The sequence below is a fragment of the Molossus molossus genome, unplaced genomic scaffold, assembly GCF_014108415.1.
Source record: "Molossus molossus isolate mMolMol1 unplaced genomic scaffold, mMolMol1.p scaffold_m16_p_19, whole genome shotgun sequence".
Taxonomy (NCBI): Eukaryota; Metazoa; Chordata; class Mammalia; order Chiroptera; family Molossidae; genus Molossus; species Molossus molossus.
In genome coordinates this window covers 32,962,031-32,975,356 of record NW_023425354.1, presented here as the reverse complement: position 1 = coordinate 32,975,356, position 13,326 = coordinate 32,962,031, and the positions used below count along the sequence as shown (strand labels likewise).

Below are 13,326 nucleotides of genomic sequence, written 5' to 3'. Positions count from 1 at the left end.
TTTCTTGTGGCATTTTTAATGTTTTACCTTGTATAATTTATGTTTATGTGTCTCTTAGCCTTCATTAGACTATAAACTCCTAAATGATAATAATTGCTGTGTATTTATATGTATCTCTGTTGTTGCTTTTCATGTTTTTTTATTCTGCATACATTTATTGAATTCTCAGAATGTGCCAGATCTAAGTCTTAAGAATTCAAGGATGAATATATAGCCTCTAACCTCTAGAGGCTTATGTCTAATAGGGAGACAAATGTAACAAATAAATGTAATGCAGTATAATGATAATTGTGAAGTTAAAGGTACAGTTGGGGCTTCATAACAGATTGAACATGTAGAATTTCAATTTATTTCTTGAATGATTTATCAAGTGAAAAATCTCAGACTGTGAGAATAAGGAAGAAAGTGGGCTGGTGCTATAACTACTGAGCCACACCAGCCAGGCTAAAACCTTTGCTTTTAATTTTATTATTATTTTCAAAAACATTTTTATTGATTTTTTTTTTTTTAATCCTCACCTGAGGACATTTTTCAACCTCTGTTCAGATAGAGTGGGAGGGAGAGAGAGGAACAGAGTGAGAGAGAGAAACATCGATGTGAAAGGGACACATCCAGTGGCTGCCTCCCGCATGACCCCAACTAGGGCTGGGAACAAACCGCTACCTAGGTACATGCCCTTGACCGGAATCAAACCCAGGACTCATTGGTCCACGGGCCGACGCTCTAACCACTGAGACAAACCAGCCAGGGCTGTTTTTATTGATTTTTTAGAGGAAAATAGAAACATCAGTGTGAGAGAGAAACATCAATCAGTTGCCTCCTTCATGCCCCCTACTGGGGATCGAGCCCACAACCCCAGCATGTGCCCTGACCCGGAATCAAGCCAGGACCTCTCATCTCAGTTCATGGGGTGATGCTTAATCCACTGGGCCACACTGGCCTGGCAAACCTTTGCTTTTTAAATTATACTTCTACAGCCCTGGCCAGTTTGGCTCAGTGGTTAGAGCGTCCACCTACGGTCTGGAGAGACCTGGGTTTGGTTCCCACTAAGGGCACATACCTCGGTTGCAGTTTGTCCCCGGCCCTGGTTGGTCGTGTGGGTGGCAGCCACTCGATGTGTCCCTTTCACATCGATGTTTCCCTCTCTCTCTCTTCTTCTTCTCTCCCTCCCACTCTGTCTGTACAAAAAATGGAAAAATGTCCTCGGATGAGGATAAAAAAATATATATATATATATATATATATATATATACTTCTACAAATTCTGTTCAGTGGTGTCACAAAAGAGATGTTTGAATATATTTCAAATTAATGTTTATTAGTAAGTATTAATCTATTCTTTTGGGGAGACAGACGTATTTGATTACCATTAAATTTGTTTCCCCAGTGGCACAAGAACTCATTGCAAACACTATAAAATATACAATACTTTAGCATAGACCATAGATTTACACAAAATAGACCATAGATTTTGTTATAGTCTAGAACAGAGGTGAGGGTAATCAATACTGAAATAGAAATGGCCTCTTGATAGAATTTGTCCCTCTGACTTGCATAGTTGTAAGTGTTGGGTTAAATTGAATGGAGATGATTGCTCAAAAGAAAGCCAGAAGATTGGAGTTGATATTTCCCTGCTATTTGAAACATCTTTTTCCTATTTAGAAATGCCTGGGAGCATTGTTAATGTTACTCTCTTAGGTCAGGCACACAGGAAGCAAAATTTGGGGGCATTTCCTAGGGACTAGCTAATCTGTTTGAATCCCAGAATTTCTCATTTTAAGTACCAGAGACTTTTAAGTAAAGCTAGAACCTGCAGAAAGACAGGAAGTGATGTACAATTATTATTAACAGTACTTTAGAATTTTGATTCTCTTTAGTCTTTGAGCTCCTTGAAAATAGGAGTTAGGTTTTATACATAGTTTACCTCCATCTCCATAACAGGTATAGAATAAGTGTTCAGTAACTCATAAATTCATTATTCATTTAAAATACAAGAGAGCCCTGGCTGGTGTGGCTCAGTTGGTTGGAGCATTGTCCTATACACAGAAAGGTTGTGGGTTCGTTCTTTGGTCAGAGTGCGTACAGGATGTTTCTCTCTCCCTCCCTTCCCCTTCCCTGCCCCTCTTTAAAATCAATAATAGGTGATAAAATAAAATAAAGGAGAAAAAAATTTTAGTTGTGGTAAAAAACACAACATAAAATTTCCCATCTTAACCATTTTTTTTAAAAGAATAGTTATTGATTTTTAGAGAAAGAAACATCGATCGGCTGCCTCTTGCACGCCCCCTACTGGGGATCAAGCCAGCAACCAAGGCATGTGCCCTGACCAGGAATCGAACCTCTCAGTCCATGGGACAACGCTCATTCCACTGTGCCACACTGACTGGGCTTAACCATTTTAAAATTCACATTGTACAAAGCCCATCTGTTTTGAATGGCTATTACAGTGTCTTCACCCTTCAAAATGAATGAAACCCTTCTTCTATTGCAACAATGAGGGCCAAGTTTAATTGTCTTATAAATGGCTCTTTATTTTTTAGTGTCAGATTCAACAATGTACAGACATTATGCTGGTTTCTCTTACATAACTTTTTCTGTAATACCCACATGATTTAACCTAGAATATAGCCACATTTATGGCATATTGAGATAACTCATGACACATTTTTTTCATTGAACTAAACCGTGGCTATAAATTACCACTGAAGAAAGCCCTGTTACTCTAGTGAAAATAATAATGCCTCCTTCGTTTTACATAGACTAGTCACTGCATAGAATTTCTAGGCTCATGACTTTGTAAGTTCTTTGTGTTTACTAGTTTACTGTTAACTTTCAGTTCTTTTTATTTGATTTTAGGGTTCTGACATTGTTAACATTTAAATCTGATCTCTTCAGGATTTTTTTGTTAGTTTTTAAAATTATTTTGACCCATGCAAGGTTTTTGCAAAGAGTAAGTAGTTCTTGGTACTACAGTGTAGATATCTTTTCACTAGAGTAGGGCATGCTGACTCAGGAACAAAATTATCTGTGACAGGGTAGAAAATTGTACTTTGTAAGGTGGGTTTATTTTTGTACTTGAATTTTCCTTATTATTCAGCTTTTGTTCTCCCTTAGTGTTTATTAAAATATTTCAAAAGTTAAAAACATAAGAGTGGGGTCTGATATTAGTTTATAGCTCATTCTATCAGATGCATTAAATAAGACAACCAATAAATATTTATTGAGCTAATAATATATCCTAGCTATGTCAGCTGTAACTATCATAAGCCATGGACAGAGTAGATAAGACATCATTCCTGCCCTCTAGGATTACTTTCTAGTCACTCAACTCTTGCTTTTAAAAACAAAAATTTTTTTTATTGATTTTAAAGAGAGAGAGGGGGGAGCAGAAAGACAGACATTAATTTGTTGTTCTACTTATTACACATTCATTGCTTGATTCTTGTATGTGCCCTGTCTGGAGATTGAACCTGTAACCTTGGCGTATGGAGATGACGTTCGGCGCTCTAACAGCTGAGCTACATGGCCAGGGCAAGTGTTTTTTTTTTTTTTTTTATTTTATGTTTTTTTTTTTTTTTTTTTTTTTAATCCTCATCTGAGGACATTTTTCCATTTTTTGTACAGACAGAGTGGGAGGGAGAGAGAGGAAGAGAGAGAGAGGGAAACATCGATGTGAAAGGGACACATCGAGTGGCTGCCACCCGCACGACCAACCAGGGCCTGGGACAAACTGCAACCGAGGTACATGCCCTTAGCGGGAACCGAACCCGGGTCTCTCCGGACCGCAGGCGGACGCTCTAACCGCTGAGCCAAACCGGCCAGGGCGCAAGTGTTGTTTTTTAACTACTGTACACCTTTGAAGGTTTCTTGAGGCTACACACCATGTTTCATACTTTTATGTATTCTTTCCATGCTTAGAATTAAGTATGTGTACAATCTGATTATTTAATTGATAAATTGCTATAAGTTCCTTGAGAGAGGGATTCTCATTTATTTTTGTGTAAAAGTAGTTGATGTGTTGGATATGAAGGCATTGTGAGCAGCATTTTGAAAACAAAATCTAGCTACCAAATGAGAGTTACAGAGACAACCCAGTGGGAATTCAGAAGGAAGGAACAAAGAACATGGACTTTGGAGTAGGAGTTGCAAATCAGATACCTGTTGGGGCCGGGTAGTAACATACACATTAGAAGCCCACTGAGTGTGAGACAGTGGAAAGGAATGTGAGCTAGCTCCTGTTCATTGTTGCCATATAGGAATATAGTCTCAGGTGTTGTCAGAGCATCTCGACTTTTAAAAAGAAACCAGAAATCGGGTTTTTTTGGTGAATTTTCCTTATTGATGAATTTTGGATCAAAGTTTAAGATAATCTGGGATAAACAAAACAAAACATATATTTGATCTACAGGTTACCACTTTGTGACCTCATTTGAAATTTGATCTGGGTTTAAATTTGAGCTCTGCAAATAGTAAGCAGTGTGACCTTGCTCCACCCTCAGGTATACCCATATCTTACAAAGATCTAGGGGTGGCCCTGGCCAGTTTGGCTCAGCAGTTACAGCGTTGGCCTGCAGACCAGGGGATCATGGGTTTGATTCCTGGTCAAGGGCAGTATCTGGGTTGCGTGTTTCATCCCTGGCCCTGGTGGGGGTCATGCAGGAGGTAACCAATCGCTGTCTCTCTCACATCAATGTTTCTCTCTCTATTTCTCCCTCGCTATCTAAAAGTAAATGGAAAATATTCTCGGGTGAGGATTAACAACAACAAAGAAAGATCTGGGGGTGTTTGGGGGAATTAAACATGATGGTGTATATATAAATTTTACATCTGTATACTGTCACTTTCCTGTCCAGTATGTAGAGTTGGAGATAATGCCACTTAATAAATTGAGAAACTTAAATGTTTATTCATGATCAATGTACTAAGGATAAGAGCTTTGTTTATAACACAAGTCTTGTGACCACTACACCAGTGCTTTTTTCCATTAGTGAAGCAGCAGAATCACCTTGGGTGCTTGTTAAAAATGTAGATTCCCAGCCAGCACAACTCAGCAGATCTGGAGTGGGATTCAGGAAATTAACATTTTAAGCAAGTTCCTCAAATAATTTGCTTTGGACCATATGAATTAAACAGGCTTCTGAGAAAATTACATTTATTATAGCAAGTAGGATTGACAGTTGAGTCTTTTACTCATCTAAAAAGTGTTAGTGATTTTTGGTCTGAATTAGTTTATGTAATTTTTTTTTCTTTTAATATATATACATAGTTATTGTTGTTGTTAATTCTCACATGAGGATATTTTTTCCATTGAAAGTAGAAGGGAGAGAGGGAGGAGGAGGAGAGAGAGAGATATCCATGTGAAAGAAACATCTATTGGTTGCCTCTTGCATGCCCCCGACCAGGTCTGGGATTGAACCTACAACCCAGGTATCTGCCTTGACCAGGAATCAAATCTGGGACCCTTTGGTGCATGAGCTGATGCTCTGATCACTGACCCATGCTGGCCAGGGATCTTTTAATATTTTTTATTGATTTTTATAGAGAGGAGGGGGAGAGAGAGAGAGAAACATCAATTGGCTGTCTTCCACATATGCCCTGACTGGGGATGGGACCCATAACCTGGTTATGTACTCTGCCCAGGAACCCACCCCAAAGTGCTCCAACCAGCTGAGCCACACCTACCAGGATTATTTGTGTTTCTTTGTAGTCTTATCCTTAGCTTGATTTACATTGTTTCCTACCTTATGATATGTGGATTTCTTGCCCTAGGTTAATTTGTATGATTAAAATGAAACTGGCTTATGTAGAAATTGTTTCTTAGGCGAGAAAGTGGAGTGTTCGAGAAACTTTTTGTTTGTTTGTTTTGGTACGTGCCCCTAGTGGGAACCGAACCCTGGACTCTGGTCTGCAGGCCGACGCTCCAACCACTGAGCCAAACTGGCCAGGGCTCAAGAAACTTTTAAAATGAACAATGAAGAGTATACGGTGTTAGTAATTTCTTTGTAAGTGGAATAGTCTAATCAGGTACAAATAGTTGAAAATATAAAAACTCATTAGTTAACTAATATTTGATAAATAGAATCTAAGAGGAGACAAAAGTGCTTTTAAAGCTATTTAGAATCATAGACTATAGACGTGGAAAGAAAATTTCTAGGGATAATCTAAGATCTCTGGGCTCTTAGCAGAGACTTCAAAGGAAATAAGAATTTTCAATTTACTTGACTTTCTGAATTTACTATGACATTCCACATGGACTTCATCTATTAAAAACTTGATGTACCACATTTAATACTTCCTATTTACATAGATAGGTGCTATTTTCTTCCTCCAGGTGATAGTGGTAAAATAGTAAGCATTTTGACAATGTTTAATTTATTTTGTTTTGCTTAGGCTAAATTTATTTTCTTAGATGATTTGTACTATATGTTTAATTTGAAGAAGGTCTTGTTAAAATTATGCTTTTGTAAATTCATTGTCCTGACTTGGATTTAATATTTGCATAACATTGCTTTTCAAACGCAGTAGTTACTCATTTTGTTAATGGAATGGTATATGGGAAGGATATTTGGATAATATTTTGGTTATTGATCCTGGATAATAATTTCCTCCATCTGTCAATAGGGTTGTTTCATTATCACCAAATTTTATGTAAAACATTAGAAATTATCACAGCTTCTGTTTTAGAGTGTCTTTCATTTTAAGGTACTTATTTTCAAAAATGCCAAATTTGGAAATTAAAAGAAAACAAATTGATTTTTTTAATTTTCTGAAGCCTTAAGATGACTGGGATAGTTTACAACATCCTATACAGTAATTTATGGTTTTAAAGCATCTTCTGTGTGTTATCTGTTGATCTGCATGACAATCCTGAAAGTGAGAATAATACCTCCATTTTCTAATACCACAGAACTGACTACTTATCTACATAACTCCCCCAAATATTTTCTACTCAAATACTTTTCACAGTTCAAACTTAAGAATTAAAGTGAACTTTAGAAACCACTAAGTCTAACTCTTTAAATATTTGATGCCTGCTTCTCCTTGACTGCTAAGTGACGATAGATAAAACAAATTAAAGACGCCTCTAATGAGCAGCAATGCAAGACTCAAATAATTCTTTATAATAGCTTGCATATTTTTTGAGTTATGGCGACCTGTATAATATAGCCGTATGTCCTATTTAATAAACTAATTACTTAATTGCAAGACAATTATAAATCATCAATATCCTGTGGCACTAAGCAGAAAGCACCAAGATGACTAAATATAGGGGTGGGGCAAAAATTAATTTATAGTTGTAAGTATGTGAAACAGTTTATTATTGTATTGTTTTCCATAAGAACAACTGTAAAGCTATTTTTACCCTATCCCGTATTCACATCTGAATGAGGTTGAGACTCATTTATGAATATATTCATTCTCTGAGTCAGATATTTTTTAATTAAATGCCATTCTATCCTAGATACTGTGAGTTATTTAGGATAGAAACATAAGTAAAACTGAGGGCACAAAAGTGTTTCCGATTTCTTTTTTTTTTTAAAACGAAGGACCTAACATTGTTTTTCCCCCTCCCCTAAATCTCATGTTTTGGATTATTTACCCTGAAATTGTATTTATTAAATTGATTTTTTTTATTTAAAAAATAAATTGCCCTGGCTGGTTTGGCTTAGCGGTTAGAGCGTCGGCCTGCGGTACAGAGAGACCTGGGTTCGGTTCCCGCTAAGGGCGCGTACCTCGGTTGCAGTTTGTCCCCGGCCCTGGTTGGTCGTGCGGGTGGCAGCCACTCGATGTGTCCCTTCACATCGATGTTTCTCTCTCTCTCTCTTCCTCTCTCTCCCTCTCGCTCTATCTGAACAAAAAAATGGAAAAATGTCCTCGGGTGAGGATAAAAAATAAATAAATAAATAAATTGATCTTAGCATAATGGTAAGCATGAGACAACCTTCAGTGAGTTGATATAATTTTTAGCCAAAACAGTCTTATCTGGAGTAAAAGTCTTAATTTCCTTTAGGTGATTTTCTTTCTTTCTTTTTTTTATTTGAAAGTGCTCCTGAGTTCCTTTTATTACCTCTCCTAAGGCTTGACTCTTACCTCTTTTTTTTTTTCTTTATTGATTTTTTTAGAGAGAGAGGGAAAGATTGAAACATCAATGAGAAAGAACATGGATTGACTGCCTCCTGCAAGCCCCCACTGGGGTTTGGCCCACCACCTGGACATGTGCCCCAACCAGGAATTGAACCAGCAACCTCTTGGTGCATGGGTCCGACACTCAACCACTGAGCCACACTGACTGGGCTCTCTTACCTCTCTTGAGGCTTGGCTATCTCATGTCATCCCTGAATGAGAAAGCCTTTCCTGGCTTAATTAACATTCTGATTCCATAACACTTTACGAAAGCCCTTATTGCCCCATCTTTGTCCCTGTTTATTTGATATATTAGATTGTATGATTACAGTTGAGCTACTTTATCCTAGAAAGCCAGCTCTGATACTTTGGAAAGGTGGAAGGGTGGAGGTTCCTTTAGGTCATAGTTAAACTGTGCCCTCAGAAAACATATAAGTTTGAAAATCAAATTATAATTTGATTGTTGTATAGATCACTAAACAGGCTATGGCAAGAATACAGTTAGTTTTTTTAGCACTGGAGAATTTGAATTCTGTTTTAAGTAGGAAGTCTTTATTTTTTTTTTTAAGTAGAAAATATAGGGAATAATAAATTGTTTGATGTTTCCTGAGAGGTAGCACATATCATATTAAAATTACTAAGAAAAAATACCTCAGTGATGCTAAAAGTAAGCATTATTTTTTGCTATGAAGACCATCAGTTTCAGAAGTTTGCAAAAGTGAAGCTTTGATTTGTAAGTAGATGTGCCATTTTTTTTTACTTAGTAGATGTTTCTCAAAATTGTGTGTAGTCACCATTTTAATAAATGGAATTATATTTAAATGCACTAACAAAGCTTACTATAGAGACGTATTTTGGACTGTTTTGCAAGTCATCGTCCTAACTTTGTATTATTCTTGATTTTCACATGTATTTGAGTCACTTAAAGTAGGAAATAAATAGATTTAAAGATGTTAGGTCAAGGTCGAATTTATCAGTTTAATGCCTTTTGGGAATAGTAGATTTTTTCACTTTTTGGTGACTTTTATATTTTATTTACTTTTGCTTTATTAGGGTTAGTCTTTAAAACAATTTTAGACATCTTTACAGGACAACTTGAGACATTTTTAACTTTTTTTTCTTTCATTTTTAACTTTTTGAATCATATATGCATTGGCTTCACAAATGCTCTGTTCCCCCTTCCCCTCCATCCCAGAAGTTTCAAGTTGTAAGATCATTTTTTCTAATTATAGGTAATTCATAGAGTGTAGGACTTTGTTTTGATCATTGCCATAAGCCCAGTGCTTTCTCACAGTGCCTGATAATGTAGTAACAACTCAATAAATATTTGTATTGTTGTTGAATGAATCTTAGTAAGGGGAAAGGCAGTGGAGATAAATCATGTTCTTACAGCTATTGACTATCCAACCAGTTTCTCATCACTTCTGAAGCTTCTTTATTTCTAATTTATTTATTTATTTTTTTATCCTCACCCCAGGACATTTTTCCATTTTTTGTCCAGATAGAGTGGGAGGGAGAGGGAGGGGGAGAGAGAGAGAGAGAGAGAGAAACATCTATGTGAAAGAGACACATCGAGTAGCTGCCACCTGCACGAACAGCCAGGGCCGGGGACAAACTGCAACTGAGGTACATGCCCTTAGCGGGAACCGAACCCGGGTCTCTCCGGACCGCAGGCCGACGCTCTAACCGCTGAGCCAAACCGGCCAGGGCTCTAATTTATTTTTATAGGAAGTCATGTGCCTTCAGTGTAGATGATTACCAGATTTTTGGTTGTCCTTTATTTATTTGTTTTTGGTACGTGCCCCTAGCCGCTAAGGCCTAGCGGGAACTGAACCTGGGACTCTATGATCCGCAGGCCAATGCTCCAACCTCTGAGCCAAACCAGCCAGGGCTTGGTTGTCCTTTAATATGTTTTCCCAGTTGTCATATTCCTGGATTTTATCTCTAAAAATAGTGTTTCTCGCCCTGGCCGATTTGGCTCAGCAGTAGAGTGTTGGCTCACGGACCAAATACACTCGGGTTTGATTCTAGTCAAGGGATGTACCTCTGTTGCAGTTCAGTCCTCCCTAGTCAGGGTCATGCAGAAGGCAACCAATCAATGTGTCTATTGCATCGTGGTTTCTCTCTCTCTCTTTCTTTCTCCCCCACTCTATATGAAGATAAAAATGTGTGGAAAAAAGTAGCCTTTCTCGCCCTGGCCTGTTTGGCTCAGCAGTTAGAGTGTCGGCCAACGGACCAAAGGGTCTCAGATTCGATTCCCTGTCAAGGGCACGTACCTGGACTGCAAGTTTGATCCCCAGTCCCGGTCGGGGTCGTGCAGAAGGCAACCAATCAATGTATCTCTCTCACATGGATGTTTCTCTGTCTTTCTCCATCCCCTCTTTCCACTCTATCTAAAAATCAATGGGAAAATATCCTTGGGTGAGGATTAACAACAACAACAAAAATAGTATTTCTCAAGAAAAAGATATTTCTCTACATTCCAGGTCTTTGGGCCAGTTATAAGTCATAATACTTTTACATTTTAGCAAGAGATGCATATGTGAACATTTTAGCATTTTTGTCATTGTAGAAGTAAAACTGCCTTTTAAAATATAGAAAGTACGCCCTGGCCGATTTGACTCAGTGGTTGGAGTGTCCACCCACAGACCAAAGCGTTGCAGGTTCAATTCCAGTCAAAGGCACGCACCACAGTTGTGGTTCAGTCCCTGGCCCTGGTTGGGGTCATGCAGGAGGCAGCCAATCAATGTGTCTCTCTCACTTCAATATTGCTTTCTCTCTCTCTCTCTCTCTCTCCCTCTCTCTCTCTCTCTTCCCCTCTCTACCCCCCCCCCCCAACTCTATCTGAAAATAAATAGAAAAATATCCTTGGGTGAGGATTTGAAAAAGAGTGTGTGTGTGTGTGTGTGTGTGTGTGTGTGTGTGTGTGTAGAAAGTACAATTCTTGTTGGTCAATAAAACATCATTTAAAGTTTTTCTTCTCCAAAAATGTTTTATAGGGATATAATTAACATACAATATTATTAGTTTTAGGTGCACAACATAATTTGATATGTTTGTATATATTTAAAGTTTAGATTTAAAAATATAAATATAAGTTTTTCCCTCATCCCATGACTTCAGTATGGCACATTCTAGATTTGATATGTTTTCTCTTTTTCTTTCCCTTCTCTAGTTGGCCAGATCAGAGTCATAGTATCTATAAATCTTTGGCTGAGGAGGACAATTTTTTTTAGGAAAGTATTTAGTATTTTGATTGAAGTTGCCTTCTTTGGAGTACAATAAACAAAATGTTCTTAATGGATTTTAAGAAATATTTGCCCCCTTAAAAGAAACCAAGATAGAAAATCAGTTTGTTTTTAAAAGAAGTTGAATTTTCTAGAGACTATCATATTAGCAAACATCCTGTTCCCACCTAACTTTTGAAATTCATCACTGTAAATTGTTATTCATGTTCCACAGCGGTGTTCTTTATGATAGATAGGATTTATCATTGATCACAAATTAATAAATTGAGGGGATTTTTTTAATGCTATAATTTATTCTTGTATTGTTTGGTGTTTTGTCCCACTGAGGTTATTCCTTTGTCTGGAACCTCTTTAATAATGGAAAGAAATTACTACTTGGCCTGGGCAGTAATGTCACTTTCAGATTGTTTTTAAAGCCAAACTGTTTATTTTCTGTGAGTTACCTCAGAGTGGACTAACTGAAATGTGATAGCCCTTTTGATGCCACTTTCTCTGGAGTTCTTGGTCTCATTCAAAACTTGACTTTGTTGTATGCAGAAATACGTTGGCAGGCCTGGGAAGAAGACTTCATTAAAAGACAACAAAGTTCTAAGGAAAGCTAATTCAGGAGTTTTATTCATTCATAGCAGAACTCAAATGCACATAGTTTTCAAGGCATTGAAGATCTAAGGTCATTTTCCAGACCTTTTACTTATATATAATATATTTTTAGGAAGGTCTTGATGACTTCCCTCCTGCCCCTCAAATCCTCTTAGAGTTCTTTTAATGAAGCAAATTACTTCATCACTGTCCAGCTGATCTGTCTTTGATGTTATTTCTTTAAGGAAAAGCCCCACCTTGGGCCCTGAATACTGATTTAGAGAATGAGTAGTTAAATGAGAGATTGGAAGCTAGAGCTAGTTCTCTCACTTTAAACTAACACCCCCCTCCCAACCCCCGTATTATTGAAGAGGAGGTTGTTTATGTTCTCAAGTAGCAGTACAAAAATCTCACACCCTGGTCCAGTGTGAAAATAACTGCTGTAGCACGAAGTGCCCTTCCTCTGTCCCCAGCTGAAATTGGGGGAGGGAAAAAGCCCATTTGTTACTTTACCCTATCCTCACTGCCTGCTAGAAGGCCTTTTTCCTACCCTAATGGTTTCTGCCTAACAAATGGTGTTTCTTTTTTACAGCATTATGATCCTGGACTTGTTGTGGTGATGGTAAACTTAGCAGTGGTAATTTTTTATTTTCAGACTGAATTACTCCTTTTGTCATCAGTGCACCAATATGTTAGGCTTACTTTCTCTGTTGTAGCCTTCATCCTTCTGCTTGGTCTTTTTCATTTTCCTTTCCTTTCCTTATGCAACTTGTCTGATCCTCGTTCATTAAAGGGTAATGTTAAGAAGGGATGTATCTGTTTGTGTTAGAACTGCAAAAAAAAATCAGTTAAAACATTAAATTCTAATACTGTCAAAACCTTGATTTCCCCACAATGTAATGGGCACTAGCACTTGCTACTGCAATTTATAAATGAATTAAAACAAACTTTGACTGCCTTAGAAGGCAAAAGTACTAATGCAGAGTTTATAAACAGGGGTTTACAGAGGTAATGAATTTGTGCCAAAACATTCTTAATTCTTGCTTAACAAATTCTGACAGACCAAAAAAGATACCAAAACAACAAAAAAAGTAAATTCCTTTGTCTTTTTTTTTTTCCAATTCTTTCATTGGACCATTTGTTTTTACCAGTAAATCCCTGATTGAGACGTTATGAAAGTGATATTGCACCTAGGAAGTCATTTTTATAACCTGTCTTAATTTGGTCCTTTTGCTAAAGATTGCAGTCACTGCTTATTTATTATACCATTGGGCATAAGGTAGTAATTCATTTTCATTTTAACTGGCAGTCTTTGGTAGTATCTAAGAGAAGGCTGTATTTTATAACTTTTTTTCCTGGCATGAGATATTCGTAA

General features: G+C 37.4%; 1 protein-coding gene across 12 annotated transcripts in view; it reads left to right on the top strand.

Annotated features, from left to right (window-relative positions):
* The window catches only part of GPATCH8 (G-patch domain containing 8), an 85,048-nt gene that overhangs the window by 36,191 nt on the left and 35,531 nt on the right, over positions 1-13,326 (top strand). For 4 of the 12 annotated variants that reach the window (XM_036267791.1, XM_036267788.1, XM_036267790.1 and 1 more), the window contains one exon: positions 12,544-12,588. The exons of 5 other annotated variants lie outside the window; for them this stretch is intronic. The gene's annotated coding sequence lies outside the window, so the exon portion shown is untranslated. Of the gene's footprint in view, positions 1-11,299; positions 11,361-12,543; positions 12,589-13,326 lie in introns of all 12 variants that reach the window. 3 more of the 12 variants (XM_036267792.1, XM_036267793.1, XM_036267797.1) reach the window with 2 other exon arrangements.